This window comes from Vombatus ursinus, unplaced genomic scaffold (assembly GCF_900497805.2).
Source record: "Vombatus ursinus unplaced genomic scaffold, bare-nosed wombat genome assembly UNPS02009205.1, whole genome shotgun sequence".
In the NCBI taxonomy this organism is placed as follows: Eukaryota; Metazoa; Chordata; class Mammalia; order Diprotodontia; family Vombatidae; genus Vombatus; species Vombatus ursinus.
Window position 1 is genome coordinate 46,069,418 of NW_020948983.1, and position 22,276 is coordinate 46,091,693.

At 36.7% G+C, this 22,276-nt stretch overlaps 1 pseudogene; it reads right to left on the reverse strand.

Moving 5' to 3' along the window:
* Positions 1–20,168, reverse strand: part of LOC114035677 — a 103,159-nt pseudogene extending 82,991 nt beyond the window's left edge.
* Between the last annotated feature and the right edge of the window lie 2,108 nt (positions 20,169–22,276).

Here is a 22,276-nt window from a genome sequence, read left to right on the forward strand (position 1 = left end):
TCTATCTATCTATCTATCTATCTATCTATCTATCTATCTATCTATCTATCTATACATATAATTTTTTCCGTCCCACTACCCTAATATTGACAAAGGACTCATGAGTTATAAATATCATCTTTTCCTGCAGGAATGTAAACAGTTCAACCTTAATAAGTCTTTTATGATTTCTCTTTCCTGTTTACCTCTTCCATGTTTCACTTGAGTCTGGTATTTGAAGGTCAAATTTTCTATTCAGCTCTGGTCTTTTCCACAGGAATGCTTGAAAGTCCCCTATTTCATTGAATGACCATTTTTTTACCCTGAAGGATTATATTCAGTTTTGCTGGGTAGGTGATTCTAGGTTGTAGTCCTAACTCCTTTGCCCTCCAGAATATCATATTCCATTCCCTCTGGACCCTTAATGTAGAAGCTGCTAAATCTTGTGTTATCCTGATTATGTTTCCACAGTACTTGAATTGTTTCCTTCTGGCTGCTTGCAATATCTTCTCCTTGACCTGGGAATTCTGGAATTTGCTACAACATTCCTAGGAGTTTTCCTTTGGGGATCTCTTTCAGGAGGTGATCGGTGGATTCTTTCAATTTCTATTTTGCCCTTTGGTTCTAAAATATCAGGGCAGTTTTCCTTGATCATTTCTTGAAAGATGATGTCTAGGCTCTTTTTTAGATCATGGTTTTCAGATAGTCCAATAATTTTTAAGTTCTCTCTCCTGGATCTATTTTCCAGGTCAGTTGCTTTTCCAATGAGATATTTCACATTCTCTTCTATTTTTTCATTCCTTTGGATTAGTGTTACAGTGCCTTGATTTCTCAAATTGTCAGCAGCTTCCAATTTCTCCATTCTAATTTTTAAGGAAGTATTTTCTTCAATAAGCCTTTGGACTTCCTTTTCCATTTGACCAATTTTGCTTTTTAGGGCATTCTTCTCCTCATTGGCTTTTTGGACCTCTTTTGCCATTTGGGTTAGGCTATTTTTTAAGGTGTTATTTTCTTCAGTATTTTTTTGGGTCTCCTTTAGCATCACTCTCAGTTTTTATTCTACTTCTCTTACTTACTTCTCAAAATCCTTTTTGAGCTCTTCCATGGCCTGGGACCAATTCATATTTTTCTTGGAGGCTTTGGATGTAGGAGCTTTGGCTTCATTGTCTTCTTCTGGTTTTATGTTTTGATCTTCTTTGTTACCAAAGAAAGATTCTATGGTCTGACTTTTTTTGGGCTTTTGTTTGCTCATGATCCCAGCCAATTACTTGAGTTATAGACTCTTTGTTAAGGTAGGAGTCTGTTTCCAGTGTGGAGAATGTACTGTCCCAAGCTTCAGGGGTTTTGTGCAGCTGTTTTCAGAGATACTTCTAGGGACCTGTACATTTTCAGTTCTTCCAAGGTGCTATGATCAAGGGCAAGGTGTTTACTCCTTTCCTGGCCTGTGCTCTGGTTTATGAGCACTCTTTTTTGTCTTGGAACTGTGAGGAAGGTTTCCTTTCCACAGCCACTACAAGCTCCACCATGCCAGTGCTCCTCCTCTCCCCAGGACCGCCACCCAGAACTGTGGCCCAGATCCAAGCATGGGCAAAGCAAGAGAATCCTGCACCAGCAGAGAGATCCCTGCAATCCCACTCTGATCAGCCACTCGATTCCCCCTCAGCCTGTGGGCCAGAAGCTCAGGAAGCAGCTGCTGCCCCAAGGAATAGGACTGGAACCTCGCGCTCCTCTCTCACCACCATAGAAACAGACTTTTCCCACTGACCTTCTAAGTTGTCTTTGGCGTTCATGGGTTGAGAAATCGGGAAACCACCACAGCTGCCCGCAATTCAGTCCTCTGAGGCCTGCTCCAGGTTCGCTGCGGCCTGCGCGCCCACACCAAACTGCATTCCTCTCCCCGCCAGGCTCGATATCAATCATCCAGGCTGTCTTTGGCTGGAAATTTGTTTCATTTGGTCTTTTTGTGGGTTCTGCTGCTTTAGAATGTGTTTAGAGCCATTTCTTATAGGTATTTGGAGGGGTTTGGGGGAGAACTCAAGCAAGTCACTGCTTTCACCCTGCCATCTTGACTCCACCCTGTAGTTTTCATTTTCCAAAATTACCAGATCCAGCCATAAAGCCTGTCCAAATCCTGAAAATTTCAAGTTTATCTATACTTCAATTGTGTTTGACACTCTAAACATTTTAACTAATCTATTTAAAATAGGAACTTGTCATTGAGTAATAGTTCCACTCAGTTGAGGAATACAAGAGCAGTTGAGAATACCAGGAATGAGTTGACACAGCCAGTGAGTTTCATTAAAATCTGTACTACAGCAGGTGACAGCAGATTAAAACTGGGGTGTTACACAGGTCGTCACTCCTCAAAATTGGTAAGTGGCTTGAGGCATCAGTTCAGAATCAGAAGCACACCAATAAAATTGGGAATCAATAAAACTAGGGCCATGTAAATACCTAAGATAACACACACACACACACACACACAAATACACACACTTAATCTGAGCCAAAAGGCCTAGAAGCCAACAGCTTGCTTTCTTTTATAAACAAGTGTACAGCTTGCTTTTCTTTTAAAATATATAACAAATTCAACAAGTAATTTTCAAAGCTATTTTGCTTATCTGTAATTCTTTTGCACCTTCTGTTCTTCTGTGTATTTAAAAATGCTTCACTGACCATCTTTTCTTTTACTTTCTTTTAAAATTTGGCTACACTGATTCCTTAATCCCTCCACAAAATGGGAAAAAGAAAAGCTTTCACATTGGCCAGGTCAGAAATTGTAGGTCTTATCCTACATCTTGAGTTCATCATCTTTCTATCAGGAGGTGAGTAGCATGCTTCATCATCAGTCCTCTGGAATCATAGTGGACCATTGCACTGATCAGGGTACTTAAGTCTTTCACAGATGTTTCCCTTTACAATGTTGGACAAATTATCTTCCTGGTTCTGCTCACTTCGTTTTGCATCAGTACATATAAATCTTCCCAGGTTTCTTATTGAACAAGAATATTTCATTGCCAAATATCACTACTATTATAATGCCATATTCTATTATGTTGATTACTTATAATATTCCATTATATGTAATATTCCATTACCATTCAATATCCCATAATTTGTTTAACCATTCCCTAGTTGATGGGCACCCCCTTAGTTTCCAGTTCTTTGCTATAACAAAAAGAAATACTATACATGTTTTTGTACATATGAATCATTTCCCTCTCTCTTTGATCTTTTTTGTAATATAGTAGTGGTATCACTAGGTCAAAGTATATGAACAGTCTACTTACTTTGGGGGCATACTTTCAAATTGCTTTCCCTAATGGGTGGACTGATTCACAGCTCCCCTAACAGTATATTAATATATTTATCTTCCCTCAGTCCTTCCAAAAATTGTTATTTTCTTTCTTCTTCTTTTTTTTTTGGTCAACTTTGCTAATCTGATGAGTATGATGTGGAGCCTCAGAGTTCTTTTAATTTGAATTTCTCTAATAATTAGTGTTTTGGAGACCTGTTTTCATATGCTTGTTGCAGATCAGATAAAAGACAGGGATTTGCTATTTCCTTCTCCAGCTCATTTTACAGATGAGGAAACTGAGACAAACAGGGCTAAGTGACTTGCCCAGGTTCACACAGCTAGTGTCTGAGGCTGGATTTGAACTCATGTGTTCCTGATGCCAGTGCCTGAGCTGTATCCACTGTACTACCTAGCTTCCCCAAGCTAGCATGTATCTAGTGCTTAAAGGTTTGCAAACCACTTTATATGTTAACTCATTTGATTCTCACAATCAGAGGACAGAGATTCTTGTTGACCGCATGGTGACTTAGTTTTCAAATGCAATGTTATCTATATTTTATTGTGTTTTCATTTTTTAAAAAATTCTCAATTACATTTTTATTTGGTTCAGATGGCACTTGGGAGTTGTTTGATACCTCTGCTCTGATACCTTAACAACCCTGTGAGATGGGTACTGTGTTATCCCAGTTTTACAGATGAAGAAACTGAGAGAGGTTAAGTGACTTGTCCAGGGTCATGCAGCTAGTATATATCTTTTAAGGCAGGATTTGAACTTAGATGTTCCTGACTCCAAGTCCAGCATTCTATCTACTGTGCCACCTAGCAATGAGCAAATTAGAACTTACAAAGTAAAAGATGAATAGCATTGACTTAAAGCTTTAACAACATAGTCTAGTAACTAAAGTGTCATAATGCCAATATACTTGCACCTTAATCTGTAGTTTTCTTATGCTAAATATTTGTTAAATGCAGATGGCCAGATGAGTATTACTGACTGAGGTTTTTAAAAATGAATGACTTTTAATCACTACCCAAAAAGTTCAGTGCATTTGGACCATATCAGTACAATGAGTGGAAAATACCAGTATAAAACTATCTAGCTATAAAATGAATTTTTAAAATTCAAGTCTTGAGTCTGAGAGAGGTAACGTTCCCTTTTAGTCCAATAAACATGATTTTGACCAACAAAAATTTAAAGTAAGAATTTTCCAGAATACGTAGCCCACATTACATGGAGGTAATTATCAGTTTGCTGAGTAGGTGCAAATGAAGGCTTTATGTATGCCAAATCAGCTTAATATGTACCAATATTCTGTTAAAATGGTCATTTATAAAGGTGATTTGAGCTAAATGAAGTTGTTTCTATGCTAGTAAAATGAAGACATTTGCAAAACTACCAATAATATAATACTTTCTCCACAGAAAATATGTTCTTTGAAAAAATCAGAGAATATATTATGTATGCAAAAGAAAGAGCCTCTGTGGGGAAAACACCATACCACCAGGTACTTTTACAAAAAAAAATTACTTTGTCAGCAGAGAACAAGGGACTATGGGGTTACATATTCATTCCTAGTATGTGTCCCTAAACCTAGGAATATGTTTAGCAAGTCTTTAGCTGAAGTTAATACAAAACCACCCCCATGGATGGATTGGGGAGAGGCATGGACACAGGCAGGAAATGCACATTCCTTCAAAAGCAGAAATATAACAGATGATCTTGCTGCTACTGCATTTGATTGGATTATCCAACAAAAGGAATTACAGGACTTGAGAGAGGTAGCAATATGCAATAGAAAGAAAACTGAATTTTCTGTCCTGCTGCATATTCTACTTGCAATTGAGGATCAATTGAGATAATATTTGTAAAGCACTTAGCACAGTGCCTGACACATAGTAGGTGTTTAATAAACTTGATTCCTCCCTCCCCTATCTCAATCACAATAAGCCTATTCTTCATCTCATACTGCCTTTGATTAAGCCCTAGTCACCTGATTCATATTTTTCCACTGTGCCTCCTCCCACTTTACTTTCCTCTATAGCTGCCCTTAACCCAGTGTGTGCACCCTTTGTTTCACTGGCTACTATCCTAGAATCCTTTTTCTGCTTGACTTTCTGTCATCCCAGATCTGTGAAACCTCATTCATGGTTAATATCTTTTCCTGCAATATCCCTTAGGGCTGCTGGAGAATGCTGGAGAAACTTGCAAAACCAAGCTAATTAGCCCTATTAGAAATTCATGGAACATAATAGATGGTACCCTTGTTGCTTGACAGTCCTTTTGCTCTTCCCTTATTGACTCCTCATCTCATTCAGCATAAAGACTGGCCCAACTTTTCTCCTCTCAATTACCACTGTACCCTCTATACTCCACACTCAAAAGGATGTCTACCAAAGCTTCCTATTTCAACTAATCAATTCATATTAATTTATTAAGCACCTACTATGTACCAGGTACTTTGTTAGGCACTGAGAATACAGTGACAAAAATCAAACAATTCTGCCCTCAAGGAATTTACATTTTATCAAGGTAGAAAACATAAATATATAAGTATATACAAGATGTTCCTGGTGAGAGTATCAGCAGGTAAGAGTTCAGTAAGGGTTTCTTGCAGAAAGTAGAATTTGAGTGGAGTTTTAAAGGAAATAAGGTATTCTAATAGAGGTGAAGAGAGAGTGCATTTCAGGCAAGAGAAATAGTTGGGGTGAAGGCATGGAAACAGGAAATAGTGGGTAGTGTGTGAGGAACGTAAGAAGTCTATTCTGGATAGCTCTCAGAATGTGTAGATGTTTTTTTAAAAAGGAATTTAATTGAGAAGAAGAGGAGAAATATAGAATAATGTCTTTTTGGTATGGAAGGATGTAGAAAAGGGTTTTTTTTTCCAGAATGGGGGAGACATAGACCTATTTGAGGGGCAGCTAGGTGGCTCAGTTGATAGAGCGCCAGGCCTGAAGTCAGGAAGACTCACCTTCATGACTTTGAATCCAGCTTCAGACACTTACTAGCTGTGTGACCCTGGGCAAATCACTTAACCCTGTGTGCCTCATTTTCCTCATCTGTAAAATGAACTGGAGAAGGACATAGCAAACCACTCCAGTATCTTTTCCAAGAAAACTCCAAATGTCATGAAGAGTTGGGCGTGACTGACTGAACAACAGCAGCACAACAGACCTATTTGTAGGCAGCAAGGAAGGAACCTTTAGATATGGTGAGATTGAAATATAGGGAAGAAGGGAGAGAGGAAGAAAGGGAGAGAAAGGAGAAGAGAAGAAGATGATGGGGGAATTTTGTTGGAGAAGATGGTACAGGTTGGGATTAAGAGAAGTTAATTAGCATTGGCAAGTTGAGGTTAGCCTTGGCAAGGTGAAAGGTTACTTCATCATCAGAGACCAGAATGAAGGAGCAGATAATATTAGAGGGTGGTAAGGTATCAGGGAGTGGCAAACTGAAGAGGTTCATTGAACAAGGTTATTTCTGTAGTTACATCTTTCAAGAAATAACATCTGATTTTGACAAGGAATGAAAGATGCCTTACTGGAGGAGAGCCTTTAAAGTAACATTTTTCTTTACTGAAACAAATGCTTTTTTATAGTCAACAAACAAGCACAGTAGGATCTTGTATTCTTTCTATCTTTCTAGTCTATTGTGTAACTACAAAGATGTAGTCTGCTATAGAATATCGTCTGTAAAAGCCTGTTCTAGCATTTTGCTTGGAATTCAAATCAAACTCAGTCTCTCTGTCTTTGGTCTCTGTCTATCTCTGTCTCTCTTCTCCTCCCTCCTTAAATTGGTACATTTGCTTCAGTCCTGTGGAATCTCTTCCATTCTTCAGGGACTTTCAAAGATCACTGACAGTCAGAAATCATACACACCAGTTGTTTCTGTTCACCGGGATGCAGTTTATCCGGGCTGAGTGATTTGCATTCATCAAGGACATCAAGGACACTCATGCAAACATACATGTAAGACATGTGCATATGTGTGGGAATTGTGAATTGAAAGAACTGGGAACAACCTAAATGTCCAGTGTCAATGATTTTCCTATTAGCGCCTTACTTATTTTGGGTATCGACTCCCCTATTGGGTATTGACTACTTATTTTGGGTAAGTGACTTTTGTTCAGTCCTTTCCAGTGCAAAGGCCATTTCTTTTGGCAGAGTAAACAGAAATGTGATAATTGAGCAGCTCTGCTTTCTTTTTGCGTTTACAGAGCTCCTCTACCCTGAACAATGGCCCAATGTCCTCTTTCATCCTCTTGATTTCCTCAACATAGCTTAAGAAAACTTTGTTGTTGGAAGCTTTCCTCACTAGCTTTAGCTCATTTTGTCTGGGCTTTAGCATTCCTGATACTGTCTTATAGTACTAGAATGTTTTTGCATTCATCTGTTATCTACCCTTGTTTTTATCTTCTGTATATTATTTTAAAAAATCTAAGTTGGTGAATTTCCTATTGATCCACAAGTTGCTTTGGACAATTTCTATTTTTCCTCTTTATTAGAATTATTTCCCTTTGTGTATCTTTTGAATTTATTTTTGAGAGTTTCTCATTCCTCTTGGGCCAACTTCTCTGGTAGAATTTTAGTCCATGGGAATCCTACTTATCCTTTCTCTGAAATCCTTAACAACTGATTCCTCAGCATTCTCAAAATGGTTTTGCCATAAGCACCAGACCTTGTCTCTCTATATTCAGTCAAGTTTAGCTGCTTTGGTTTGTTTTGCTTTCTTTGGCATTATTTCTACTTCCCCATGTAGCATATTTAGGACTTTGAGATTAAATTCTAAGTGTATTGCATAAAAGCTAAATGACTTTCTTAGGATCATACAATCTCAGTCATCTTCAGTTGTGTCTGACTCTGTGACCCCATTAGGGTCTGTTTTCTTAGCTAAGATACTGGAATGGTTTGCAATTTCCTTCTCCAATATATTTTACAGATGAGGAAACTGAGGCAAACAGGGTTAAGTAACTTGCCCAGGATCACAGAGCTACTAAGTGTCTGGGGCCATATTTGAACTCAGGAAAATGCCTGGCCAGGAACTGCAGGCCAGGCACTCTATCCACTGTGTCACCTAGCTGCCCTTGGATCACACAATCAGCAAATGTCAAAATCAGGATTTGAGCCCAGGTCTCCCTAACTCCAACCCCAGGACTCTGTCACTTATACCCTGCTGCCTCTTATTAGTAAGGATATTAAAGGTTAATTTGAAGAAAGAAAAGTGTATGAAAGTGGATTTGATTTTCTAGAGTACAAAATATAGTTTTAATGTGAACTGCTTTATACTATCTGGTTCTAGGTAAAAATAGAAAAAACTGATGGGAACATAAATTTAAGAAAAAGAACTAAATACATACAAAAGATCAGTGTTTGATAAATCTATAGTTAATAACTAGGGAAACAATTCATTATTTAATAAATGTTATTGGAAAACTGATTAGTGACATTGCAAAAAACATATTGATTCATACCATATTCCATAATAAGTTTCCATTGGATCATAAAATTAAATACAAGAAAATGATCTATTAAAATTGAGAAAAAAGATAAAACATTTATCTTAGCTGTGGAGAATTGCAAATGAGTAGAATCTTTTTGAAGAACAATCTGGCAGCCTACAAAAAGTCAAGAAAGGAATCATTCCCTCTGATTCAATTCAATCCCATTATTGGGAATGTACCCTAAGAGTGCCTCTATAAAGAAAATAGAGATATCTCTTCACATACACACAAACATGTCAGACATGTATGCATATATATGAGTTGTTGTAAGTGGAAAGAACTGGGAACAACTTAAATGTCCAGCAGTTGGTGAATGACTAAATAAACTACAGTATATCAGTGTAATGGAATATACTACAATGCCATTAAAATGATAAATAGGAATAAATTTGGAAAGACATATGAAGTCATTTGAAGCAAAGAAAGCAGAAACCAGAAAAATAGTATGCATACTGACATTGACTAAAAACAAAGAACAGAAGACAAAACAAATAGAGAAAAGCCAAACAGAGTGAAAAGGGATACAGAGGGAATAATTACATTTTTTGTGGTCATATTATGCATAGAAATTCATTTAAAGTACAAATAGTTGTAAATGTATGCTTTTTTCCTGTTTAATGTTAACTACATAATAAATTGTTGCGGGGTTTTCTTTTAAGGAAATAAAAATTGCTGTTACTCAAGAAAGTGCTAACAATAGAAGGGTTGATCCTAGGAAGGGATACTCATTAATAGACTATGAAGAGGTGGCAAGTGTCCTGAGATAAAGGTTTCACACTGGTCCATGGTTTTCATAGGATATAAGAGATAATGAGGATGTTCTCCTGATTTAATCAGTAGAGTAGATGTGGTAGAAAGTTAGTTGTGTTCTCTGGACAGCTGCTTGTCCTTCCCTGAGATTCTTAACTTTGATCCTGAACCAATTAGAAAAGATTGTAGTATAAGTGCTATCTGAACTTCTATGACTGAGGTAATATAATCTTAGCAGTGAGTGGAGTTCAGGCTACTGTAGTTTTTACCGGCAAGAATTGACTGGATAGGACCCAGAAGACACTCAGAACCTCCACTTTGATTATGGCCCTCTACCTTAATGGACAGTGGAAGGAATTCTTACGGCCTAAGTATCAAGACCTATTGGAAAGCTTTTAGTAATGATTACATCTGTAATGATTACCTGTGTGCTGTAATTACAGCACCTAGATATTCTCTCTCCACTGAATTTTACCAATTCCTCATTCTTGCATGGGTTAATTTATAAGCTAAATAAGTGGTAGACAGAGGCATCAGTATAAATATATCAGAAGAACTGTTAGGTTCTTCAAGAGTGTCCTTTTGTTGTTGTTTCCAAGAAAGGAGGGAATTTTATTGATTACTGAGGCATGAATGAGAGTACCATCAGAACCAAAAATTTTTGATTTCTTTCCAGAATTTTGGCTAGAGTTCAGGGAACAAGGCTTTATTTCATGCTTTTCTTGTGAGAACCACACCTTTTAGAAGTTGTTTGGACATTTTAAAAAAGACCATCTCTTTTAGATTACTTAATTCATTTAGAGCCATCCAATTAAATTTAACAAAAAGTCATCAGGTACTTCAAGGAGTATGGCAAGAGTCAGTGTGCGTATTAGACAGAGTGCCAGGGTTAGAGCCAGGAAAACCTAGGTTTGAGTCCTGCCTTTGACATATGCCAGGTGTGTGACCATGGACAAGACTCTCTCAGTCTTTGCCCAGGCCACTCTCTAAGACTTGAAGTTGCAGAAATATTGCTGTTCTGCATAAGTGGAAGAAGTTCCTATACTAGGAGTGCTGTATAAGGATAAAACAAAAGTCTGGTCTACCTCTCGCAAAAAAAAGTTAGGGATACAAAGATAAAATATTATATAGCTGTTGCCCTTATAGTCTTCTGGGGACAGGGGATAAAACATGTTCAAAGATAAGTATAAAAAAAAGGCATGATGAAGGCAAAGGAGATATTCAGGAAAAGTGCTCTAGGAATAATTGAAGTGGGAGAGGGAGGACATTCCAACAATTGATTAATGAGTTTTCGGCAGATTTTTCTGATCAATATACTATAGCCAATTTGGACAAAATTCTGATTATTTTCCCCTAGTAAGAGCAGGAACACATTATGCAAGTTTGAGAAGTACTTCCCCCGTTGCTTCTCAATGGTTCTCTTATAAGTCTATCTTCCACCAGAGCCAAGAAACCTTGTTCAAATTTTTCTTCAATCCAAAAGGATTATAAATTGTCCCAACAGGTATAGGTCATACAAGACTGGATTCCACCAGAAGGAATTAAAGCCCTGCAGAGATCCCTTGGGATGATGAAATTTTACACGGAACTCATTCCAAAGTACTCAAGGTTGACAGAACCCTTCACATACTTTACTGAGAAAAGAAATATTACTCAAGAGAAATGTGGGGAAGGAGGAGGGGATCTTTCTACACCAAGGAGAGCTTCATGACTCTGCTCTTGCTAAGACATCCAAAACCAGGTTGCTTTTTTGTGGTGACAGATACCACCAGGTGGCTACTGAGGTGCTGCTGATTTACAATTTGCTGGAAAAGGAAAATGTTCGTAGGCTGAGACTTTAGATGTTCTAGTCACATATTGCTTTCATTAGTTGCCTCAGTAGGAAGGAAATAAACCATGATGGATTAAGGACTGCTTGATAAGAATCCTGCCTTGGAGATTTGGTGACATTATTTGGTGGGTACTAAGCTTCTAGTTATGATTCTAACTGTGCTGGGCAGAGGGTTAAGTGCTTAATAGACGCTCATTCATTCATCCACTTATTCACTTTGATTCATTTAGTAAAAAGTCATAAAAGCTCAGATTATTTTAGAGAGGCTTAGTTCACCCAGTGGCATCATTATTGTTGTTCATTGTTTCAGTCATCTGACTTTTCATGATCCCATTTGGGGTTTTCTTGGCAAAGATACTAGAGTGGCTTGCCATTTCCTTCTCAAGCTAATTTTATAGATGAAGAAACTGAGGCAAATGGGGTTACGTGACTTGCCCAGGATTACATAGCTCGTAAGTGTCTGAGGCCAGATTTGTACTCAGGAAGATGAGACTTCCCGACTCCAGACCCCATGCTTTATCCCACTGCACCACCAAATGGCATCATGCCCAGTCGGTTTTCATTTTCAGTCTTTTTTCTGGTTCATTCATGTGTCTGGAATGAGAAATGTCCTAGCTGATACACTGGCTCAAGTTTTGGGACCTGAAGAGGAAGCAGCTCAGTATGAACTGTCATGTCTCCTGGATGTGTGTGTAGCATTAGTAAGAAAGCAGGGAGTAATCAAGCTGTGGTTCTCCCAGGAATGGGTTGGAGTTGTCACTACACTACCAAGAGAAGGTATTGTAACGTCATCATGATAATCTCTTGAACTGGAAAACATGAGAACCCCAAAATGGAATGTGATAGTATCAATGGTGCTCTGACTGGGCACAGAATATTTGGCATTATATCTGAATCTTAATTGGCACAAATCTGTGAAGAGATTCTGATAGAAACCATAGACATTATTACACTCATCAGTGGTCCCTCCTTAATTGTGATTTTATAACTGAATTACCACCATTGACGGAGGCATACTACCACCCCCAATATAGTGGAGAATTTCTTCAAAATGTTCCCCTTGATCCTATTTCCCAAGTTGCCATGTGTATCGTAGACAGTATTTTTTTCCTTTTTCTTAAATAAGTTTTTATTGTTGACTTCTGTTTCTTATGTCATCAGTTATCCCAAGTATCCCTTCTACTCCCTTCCCAGAGGGTCATCTCATATAACAAAACTGTGTCTTTTTAAGGGGGGGGGGAATCAGCGTAGTTGATCAATACATTGAAAAAGGTCAAAAACATGTGCAGGGTGTAATACCTGTGTACTCCCACCTCCATGAAGGGAGGTTTGGGACTATCTTCTCATATCTCTTCATTTGAGTCCTGCTGGATCTTTGTAATTTTGTTACATCCACTTTAAATTGTTTACTATGTAGTTGTTCTTTTTATTTACCTTGTAGCACTATATTTTCTAAATGTCATTTATCTTCGTGAGATCCTCATACAGATTTTCTTAGAGTGGGAATCATAGTTCACAATGACATTCTGGATAATACTTCAAGAAAAGGTTAAGATGTTGCTTACTACAGCTTAACGCTGATAGATCAGTGGGTGCAAGGATATAATAATGACAACAACAACAACAACAATAGCTAAAATGTATGTAGAACTTTAAGATTTGTGAAGTACTTTACAAATATTTTATCCTCACAAAAACCCTGTTACCATTATCCCCATTTTACAGGAAACTGAAGCAGATAGGTGTTAAATAACTTGCCCAGGATCACATACCTAATAAGTATCTAATCTTCTTGACCCCAGGTCCAGCACTCTATCTACTGCACCATCTAGTATCTATGTTGTTACACTATACACTTACGGTAGGACTGGGCCTGATTCCTATTGACATTGAGTTTTCCAAGAATAATGCAATGCAGATGTCTTTAGTCTTTGGAAGTTCACCGTCTGGCCTATGGATTTTGTCCATATATGCAACTGGCAGAAATAGGAGAGTCTCAGCAAATGCTAAACTTTATGAATTGGGAATGACATCTGAAAAGGAGATCTGGGCCACTCATCACACATTAAAGAGGAGCAGAATCATGGAAGGCAGCAGGGGCATTCAATAAAGAACAAAGACTGCATTGTGGGAACCCAGGTCTGGCTAGATCACACGCATTTCCCTGTATATAGTCCATCCTGGCCTCCAAAAATCTTTACTCAGGATCATTCACCATTTTTTTTTGGAGACTGAATGTGGTGAATTATTGCTTAGGACTACCACGAACTTGATCTATTCACTCACAAATCTCACCTCAAAATCATGCTCTCTTGAATTTGCAGACAACAATGAGAATAACCCATCCTAGCACTTTGTGGACAAGATTAAAAGATGAGTTTTGGGTGTGGGAAATTTTGGATTACTAACAGACATAGAAGTAGTGGTGGTATTTTATCATTCAGAAAATGTATATCTCAACGGAGTTGAAGCTATTCACATTCCTAACCTAGTTAGGTTTCTCTAGTGGAACCAGCTCTGACCAACTTCCTCAGGGGTAAGTGGGAAGGAGTTGTAGGAGGAACATGATGACAAGACCATGACTAGGTCAAATGGTTCAGCTCTGGTTAAACTTGGTCAGTACCACAGGGTGGAAAAACAGTGGAAAGAGCTGCAGTGATTGCTGTGTTTAGAGTTCTAATACGGAGCTGAAGGGGGTAAATCTCAGATAATTACTATATCAAAAATGTTGCCTAGGAATTCTCAGAAGACATTTTCATCATAGAGTCATGTATACTTGAAGGCTGATCCTTCAAGAAGCCAATGGAGAGGTATCAAGTGTAGCCAAAGTCCATAAGATGCCCAGAGATAGAGAAAGTGCAAACATACATGACTTCTCTAGACACCTGCCCTTTGGAAGAGAGAGAAGGAGAGGAAGAAGTGATGTTCATTTTGGACAAGGTTCCTGAGTATTGAAGAAAATGCATGTGAGCCATTCCCAAACCTTTACATCAAGGGTTATTTACTTAGAGTCCATGAATACCCTAAGGGGTTTATGTATAAATTTTAGCAATCTCAAGAACTTAGATGAAAAAAATCACATCTTTATTTTCACAAACTTGAATTTTATTTTATAAAGTAAGGGAATAAAGTAAGGGAAATTTATCATTTCCTTCATTCGTGAATATAGGCAATAAACCACAATAGCATTAATGGTACATGTGATTTTGTCACCAATAGAAATTATGGTTTCATATCACATTACAAATGTCACAGATATCTTGAAACATATTTGTGCTGACCACTACTTCAAATGATTGTCATTATTAGACCTGCTTCTAGATCACATGTGATTGTAGTCTCTACAGATGCACAAGCCACGTAACTGGCCAACTATTGAGCAATTCTGAGCCTTGTAGTTATTGAACCACCAAACAGGGAAATTGTATATTCTCATGGGAGAAGATATATCGGAAACATGGACATGAGTGTTGTTTCCCAATATTCTCTGTTATTATTAATCAATATATGGAAGGGAGTTTTTGTTGTTTAGTCATTTCAGTCATGTCCAACTGTTCATGACTCCATTTGGGGTTTTCTTAGCAAAGATACTGAAGTGGTTTGCCATATCCTTCTCCAGCTCATTTTATTGATGAGGAAACTGAGGCAAACAAGGTTAAGAGACTTGCCCAGGGTCACATAGCTATTAAATATCTGAAACTGATTTTGAACTTGGGAAGATGAGTCTTCCTGACTCCAGGCCCAGTACACTATTCACTGAGTCACGTAGCTGTTCCAAAGAAGGTTAGCAGTTTTCATTTTTTGCTGAAGTTTTGTAAAATCAGGTAGTTCAAATGAATTTGTTGCTCTCTAAAGGGGCACAGAATTTTGCAACGTATGTACATAGGTTACAGTGTAGACCAGGCAAGTTCAAACACATCTGATGGTGGAAATAACTGTTGAAGTGTGCTATTTAAAGCAATTTCTTATTGTTGCTAACAAAGTTCATCATACAAATTGATACAAATCACAAACAGATTTGTAAGTTCTGTGAGTTGAATGGTTCTTTTATTTGTTTTTTCTCTTAGTACTGTTTTTGTACATTGTGTTACAGAGTAAAGGCATATGTTATAAAACATAGTATATTGTAAAAGTAGCGTTTCTATGTTATTATTCTGTGAAAATACCACACATTTTAAAAATGACTTTATAAGGAAACTGCAAACAATATCAGAAATGAGAACCATTATGTATCGGAAGGCACAGATAGCCACATGTGACAATAGCTGAAATCCAAGAAGGACATAACTCCTGAGCTACCACTGTAATCTGCTTGTCTATAGAAGAATTGTTGTTCAGTTGTTTCAGTCGTTTCAGTCACATCAGACTCTTCATGACCCCATTTGGGGTGTTCTTGGCAAAGATATTAAAGTGTTTTGCCATTTCCTTCTCCAGATAGAAGAATTAAAAGACAATAAAAGTGTTAGAACTTTGGATAAATTGTAACACTTGCCTTATTTTACCTATTTGTCATACACATTTTTAAAATGTCTTATACTTTACTTAACACACAAATATCTAATTTCTATGCAGATTTATAAAAAATATTCTTTGAAAATATCAGTTGAATCAAACATTTTATTTTAGCTTTGTTTTATGGTTTCATAGACCCAATTTAAATTGAAATTTTGAAGAAAAGAAAATATGATGAAAACTATGTATTAAACATGACAGACACAAAAGCTACAGTGTTGTTTTATTTTATGCCAAAAATTTCTTGTAAATAGAAGTATAAAAAACTGAAAATACCTCATCTATCCATACCGAAAATAATGATAACCACCATCTTTATATTGTTTTAAGGTTTGCAAAGCACTTTACAGTTATTATCTCATTTTTAATCCTTTCATCGACCTTAAGAAATAGGTGCTATTACTAGCTCCTTTTTACAGATGAAGAAACTTGAGTATGGGGGGGGCCCACAGTGGAAAGATTAGCATTTATATAGCACCTACTAAGTTCCAGTCGCTATGCTAAGCACTTTTACAAATATTAGATCATTTGATCCTCATTGTAACCTTAAGAAGTAGGTGCTATTATTATCTCCATTTTATAGATGAGGAAACTGAGGCAAACAAGGTCAGTGATTTGCCCAGGGTCACACAGCTATTAAGTGTCTGAGACAGAATTTGAACTCAGATCTAGATCTTTTCATGTAAAGAAAATTTAATTTGAAAAAGCTAGGACACTTTCAAATTCAGATTTGCCTTAAAAAAACTTTTTTCTTGAAGTATTCTATAAAATTGCTTACTAGCTTAAACAAAAGAAAGCCATTCACTATTGGGGACTCTTTAGTAAAGCCATATGCACTGGAAATCTGATCTGATTTGTGGCCTGGAACAGAAGAAAAAGCTGGAAGTGGTTCCATTGTTAATTGATGTGATAAGTTCTAGAATAGTTGTTATTTCTTTTATTATTATGCAAGAAGTCATCAAGGAAATCAGTAGCCTCATTATTCTCCTTCAGCATACAACTTAATGAAACTACAGATATCTTTCATTGTAGCCAGCTCCTTATTTTTATTCACTTGGTGCCTGCTGATGCCATGAAAGTATTCTTATTTTGTGAGTCCCTTTTGAAAATTAAAAAGGCAATTGACATTTTGGAAACAGTGAACTTATTTTTTTGAAACAGAACTTTGACTGGGAAGAAAATTTCATACTCTATGTATAGATGGAGCTCCTGTAACACTTAATAATACATCATATTTTACTATTTTTTCTAGAAAATTTTAATAACCTATCTGATAAATCAGAGAAATAATGCCTACTACTATAGAAAATTTTTTCTAAGCAAAAATTTCAATATATCCTTACAAAATTGTTTCTATACAATAGTTAGCATTACAGTGTGTCTTATCTTTTCTATTAGACATTTAGAATGACTTTGAATATAACAGGGATTCTATAAATGGCATATAATTGGACCATCAAATATATGTCACATATAAAGAGAAAAACAGAAATTGAAAAACAAGATATTCAGTTCAGATTCTTATTTGTATAAGATGATTTATAAAGCTGAGTAAAAGACCTCCTAAAGTTCCATTTCCTCAATGAATCATCATTCCTCAAACGGAAGTAAGACAACAATTTCTAGGATCTCAAACAGCAATTGACAATTTCCCTTTCTCCTAAACATAAAAATCAACATCAGTGTTCATAATGTAAAGCTACTTAATGCTCTGGATAGCACAGGTATATTTCATTGCACAACTGTTCCAGAAAAATTATGTAAAAACCAAATCATATTGATTAGAAACTACCATGCAATGTGAAGAACATTGGATTGGCAGTTAGTAAGACCACAATTGTAATCCTGATTCTGCTACTTACTTACTTACTTACTCTGTGGCTTGGGCCAAGTCTGAGCCTTAGTTTCTGTAGCCATAAAAACCTTCAATTCTAATAGTCTATGATTCCAAACAAATCTTTTGAGATATAATGTGTTAAAATTTTACTTCTAAAAATTCAGATTTTTGTGTGTATTGAGCTTTCTTAAAGGCATACACACATACCATCTCCTTGAATATTTCACATATGTTTGGCTCTCAATCCATAATCCAATTTCTATTCACATAAAGAATCTGAGTTTGTTTTTTTTTCATAATGTAAACTGTGTACAACCTTGAGATGGTTTAGATTAGGTAATTGGACGTCATTCAAAAGAATTAGGATTATTTGGCCTCAGAAGACAACATTAGCTGATGACGATGATGATAAGCTCTTCTCCATCTCTGAGAATCAAGACCAAAACAGTGATATCTTATCCTTTGGAGAACTTGATGCAAGGAATAAACACCCATCTGTGGGATGACTTACATGTTCTCTACAGGATCTTTTGAATTTCACTTTAGAATTCTGCAATGCTAGCATATTTTCATGTATTCCATTATGACAAGTAAGATTATCTTCCAAGGTATCCACTCTGCAGAATAATTAAGTATCTATCTATATATCTATCTGTCTGTCTGTCTATCTATCTATCTATCTAATAAAGGGAAAGAAGAATGGAAATTCCAAACCACATATTTTTAAAAATTTTAAACATGATTTTCCAAATTATGTCAAAGTGATTATCTATTTAATATCAATAGCTAAACTTTACAATTGATATGCTTTCTAAGAATAATATCAGATTCAAAGAATCATAGGGATAAAAGAGACAATGAGATGTGGCAGTCTATTGTCAGGCAGAATTTAAACCAAAGCAAACTGTAAGACATTTTCCATCCTCAAAGCTACTTAAAATTATCATTGACTTTCACCAGGCAGCTATGGGGGGAAAATCCCCAATTTTCTAGAAAAGAATATTTAGACAAACTATCACTTGTATTAGAATTTAGTGTTTCTTGACTGATCTAGTTATTTTTTCTTTAGTACACTTATGGTCAACCTACTACCAAATAGATACAATTATTTAAAAAAAGAAAATCTGTGAAGTTAGTGTATGACCACAAATATGTTACATGGATCTCAATTGCTAACATTCATTAAATACTAGAAAAGCAATAATTTTGCTGTATATAAATATGTTTCTCCAATAAAATTCAACTGATGCCTTATCAGTGCAAATGATCCTGAGTCCTTCAAGGATATGCCAATAAGTTCAGGCAAGGTTTGTTGGTAGAGTACACCTGTTCTGACCACCAGACTAACCATGCTTGGAAAGGTTCATTACTAGAAGGATGCCACCAGACGGCAAAATTATATTGGCCACAGAGATTCAAAAAATACTGTTTACTGTGGCACAAAGAGCGGTTTCAATGTGAATTAATAGTGGGTATATCCATATCAATGATTTCATTAATACTTTAAGTACTGATATATGTACATATTACATTTCTTGTATTTTTCTTAACTACATATATTCTCACATTTCTTAAGAAAAACTATTTTTTTAACAAAATAATATACGTTTTTTTCAAGAAGTTGAAAAAATATGAAGTTGACCCACTAATCCGATGTTTACCTTCCCTTACTTATCGCATTTAGTTGGCTCCCTTCGAACAGAAAGATAACAACAGTTTTCACTTTTCAAGGACAAAGGCCTAGTTAGAGATAATCCCATGTTGCTTTTGCTTTCCCAACTCTTCTTTGTTTCAAGCTCCCATGTAAGCTCCTTCTTTTTCAAGGCACTCCGTGAAGTTTCGGCATCTTTTTTAGCTTCTACAAAGTTGCAGCAAGCAACGGCTTTGGCAATTTTTGCCCCCAGCTCCTGAGTAGCTAACCTATTACTTAATTCTTCAGCCTTCTCAATATCCCCTTCAGCCAAGATTTGTTGATGTGCACTTCAAGGCCTGACTTCAGAAGAGCCCTACTACTTATGAAGGGTTCAAACTTATCATTTATTCCAAAATACGGAATAAGCTCCTTCCACTGGGCTTTATTTGAAGATTGTTGACTGTCAGACTCCTTTTTATTCTTCTGGGACATTTTCTTTCACTCCCCTTGCTTGTAGAAATTGTTAAGGTTTTTGGTTCAGAATGCTTTTTATGTAATTCTTGAAACTTATTCCACGTATTTAGAGGAACTTCAGATGGACATTGTTTGGCAGCATTTTTTTGCATTTGTCTCTGCCCCATTTTTAGGCCCATCAATATGGAAAACAGAGAACCTGATTTCTTCAATCACACAACTCCCTTATCTTCCTTTGAACTGAGTTCTAAGATTTTCAATGTGGTCTCATCCTCAGAATTCAACTCAGTATTGCTTTCATTCATCCCAGGAGGTAACAGTTTACTCCATATCTTTTCCAACCCTGTGATCCAGTCCATCTTCCTCATTTTACTACTTAAATGATAAAAGGAAGCATTGTTGCATTGCATTGTTGTCACTCATTTCTTTTTATGCAAACATGCAGCAGCAACAAAAACTCTTCCATCCACCCTGAAAGAAGATTTTCCCCCATCAGAAGAGTCATCCAATTTAACAGCAGCAAGTCTCTGAATCATCACATTTTTAGAAGATATTGTCAAGAAATGAGAACAGAATATAAAGCTCTTTATTACCACACGGAAGTTCACTGGCTTTCAAGAGGACAAATCTTGAAGCATTTGTTTAAACTAAGGGCAGAAGTTTCACTTTTTCAAAAAAAGAGGGAAAAAAAGGAAACTTGCTCTTGGAACCCTTTGAAAGAAAAGATTTTATTCAGTGGTTGGCCTACCTGGCAGATATTTTTTACCATGTGAGTGAAATAAAACTTTCAATTCAAGGTCTTACAGTCACTATTATGGATGCTACAGAAAAATTACAAGTTTTTTTTTTAATTTTTGACTGATATGGAGAAAGAGAGTAGAGGCCAATATACTTATAGACTCTCAAATGTTAGAGGAAGTGCTTTCCGAAGGTGGAGTTGAGATTAAAACAATTCTCTCTCAATTTCTTTGAAAAGATAAATTCATGAACTCCTGGAAATGCTTCAAAATTCTTTAAAAAGGTATTTCTATCTTGATGCCAGGACCATGGATTTGGAATCCTTTTCTTCCTGATATATTACATTAAAGATGTTGACCTAGTTAAGGAGGGATTCATTGATTTTAGGACAAAAAATGGAATCTAACTCAAAAAGCCTAAGTGAATTCTGGAATTCCTTGAAAGAAGCCATTCCTTGAAAGAAGCTAATCCTTGCCCTGTCAAGAGGAGCTATGAAAGTTGTCATTCCATTTGCAACAACAAATCTCAGCAAATTGGGGTTTCCAACACTTATAACCACTAAAACAAACAAACAAACAAACAAAAACTCAAAATCAGTTAGATGTTCAACATGACATGTGTTGCCTTTTCAAAGCAAACCCACAACCTAATCTTTTTTTTCAAGCTAAGCAGCAATAGCCTTCACACAGCATATCTTTTAAAAATAAAACTTAACTTCAACTTGCCTATATTTTAACATGTTAACAATGAAGTAATACATGACTATACATTTTGATAACTATATTTAGTTTCTCCTGTTATCCTAAGTATTTTATTTTATTCATTTGAAAACATTATTCTTAGATGGGGTCCATAGGCTTCACCGAACTGTTGAAGGGGACCATGACACAAAAATGGTTAAAAATGCCTGTCACATAGTGTTGCTTGGGTGTTAATCTACAAAAAAGCAAATTTGCACAGGGCTTCATGATTGTTCATCCCTTATTAGCATCAGGAACATTTACTCTTTATTCTCAAATCTGACTATCTGATATCCCAAACAACATGATTATGGCACAAAGCATCTCACTCATGAATGGCACCCACTCTCCTTTGCTCAGCTTTTTCATTTCACCTTTGCTACTGCTCTGGAGCAGGGCATTGATACTGCACTGCGTTGCAATGAGCTTTCTGATGTGTGTGTGTAGGTTAGAAAATTTGAGTTGGATAGAGAGTGGTGGCTGCTCATGGTGGATAATTAGACTGGAGGTAGGAACAGGGCATGTGTGTGTGTGTGTGTGTGTGTGTGTGTGTTTATTTGATGGTTTGAGAGGGGAGATTCAGATACAGGTAAGTGTTTTTTGTTATTGTGTCATTTCAGTCATTTTGGACTCTTTGTGAACCCATTTACAGTTTTCTTGGCAAAGATACTGGAGTGGCTTGCCAGTTCCTTCTCCAGCTCATTTTACAGATGAGAAAACTGAGGCAAAAAAGGGTTAAGTGACTGGCTTAGAGTCACACAGCTAGTAAGTGTTCAAGCTCATTCTCAAACTCAGAAAGATGAGTCTTCCTGACTCCAGGCCCAGTACTTTATCTACTGCATCACCTTCTGAATTCAAAAAGGATATGAATGGGCAGCTAGATGGCACAATGGATAGAGCACCGGCCCTGAAGTCAGGAGGATCTGAGTTCAAATCTGGCCTCAGACCAAACACTTGACACGTACTAGCTGTGTGACCCTGGGCAAGTC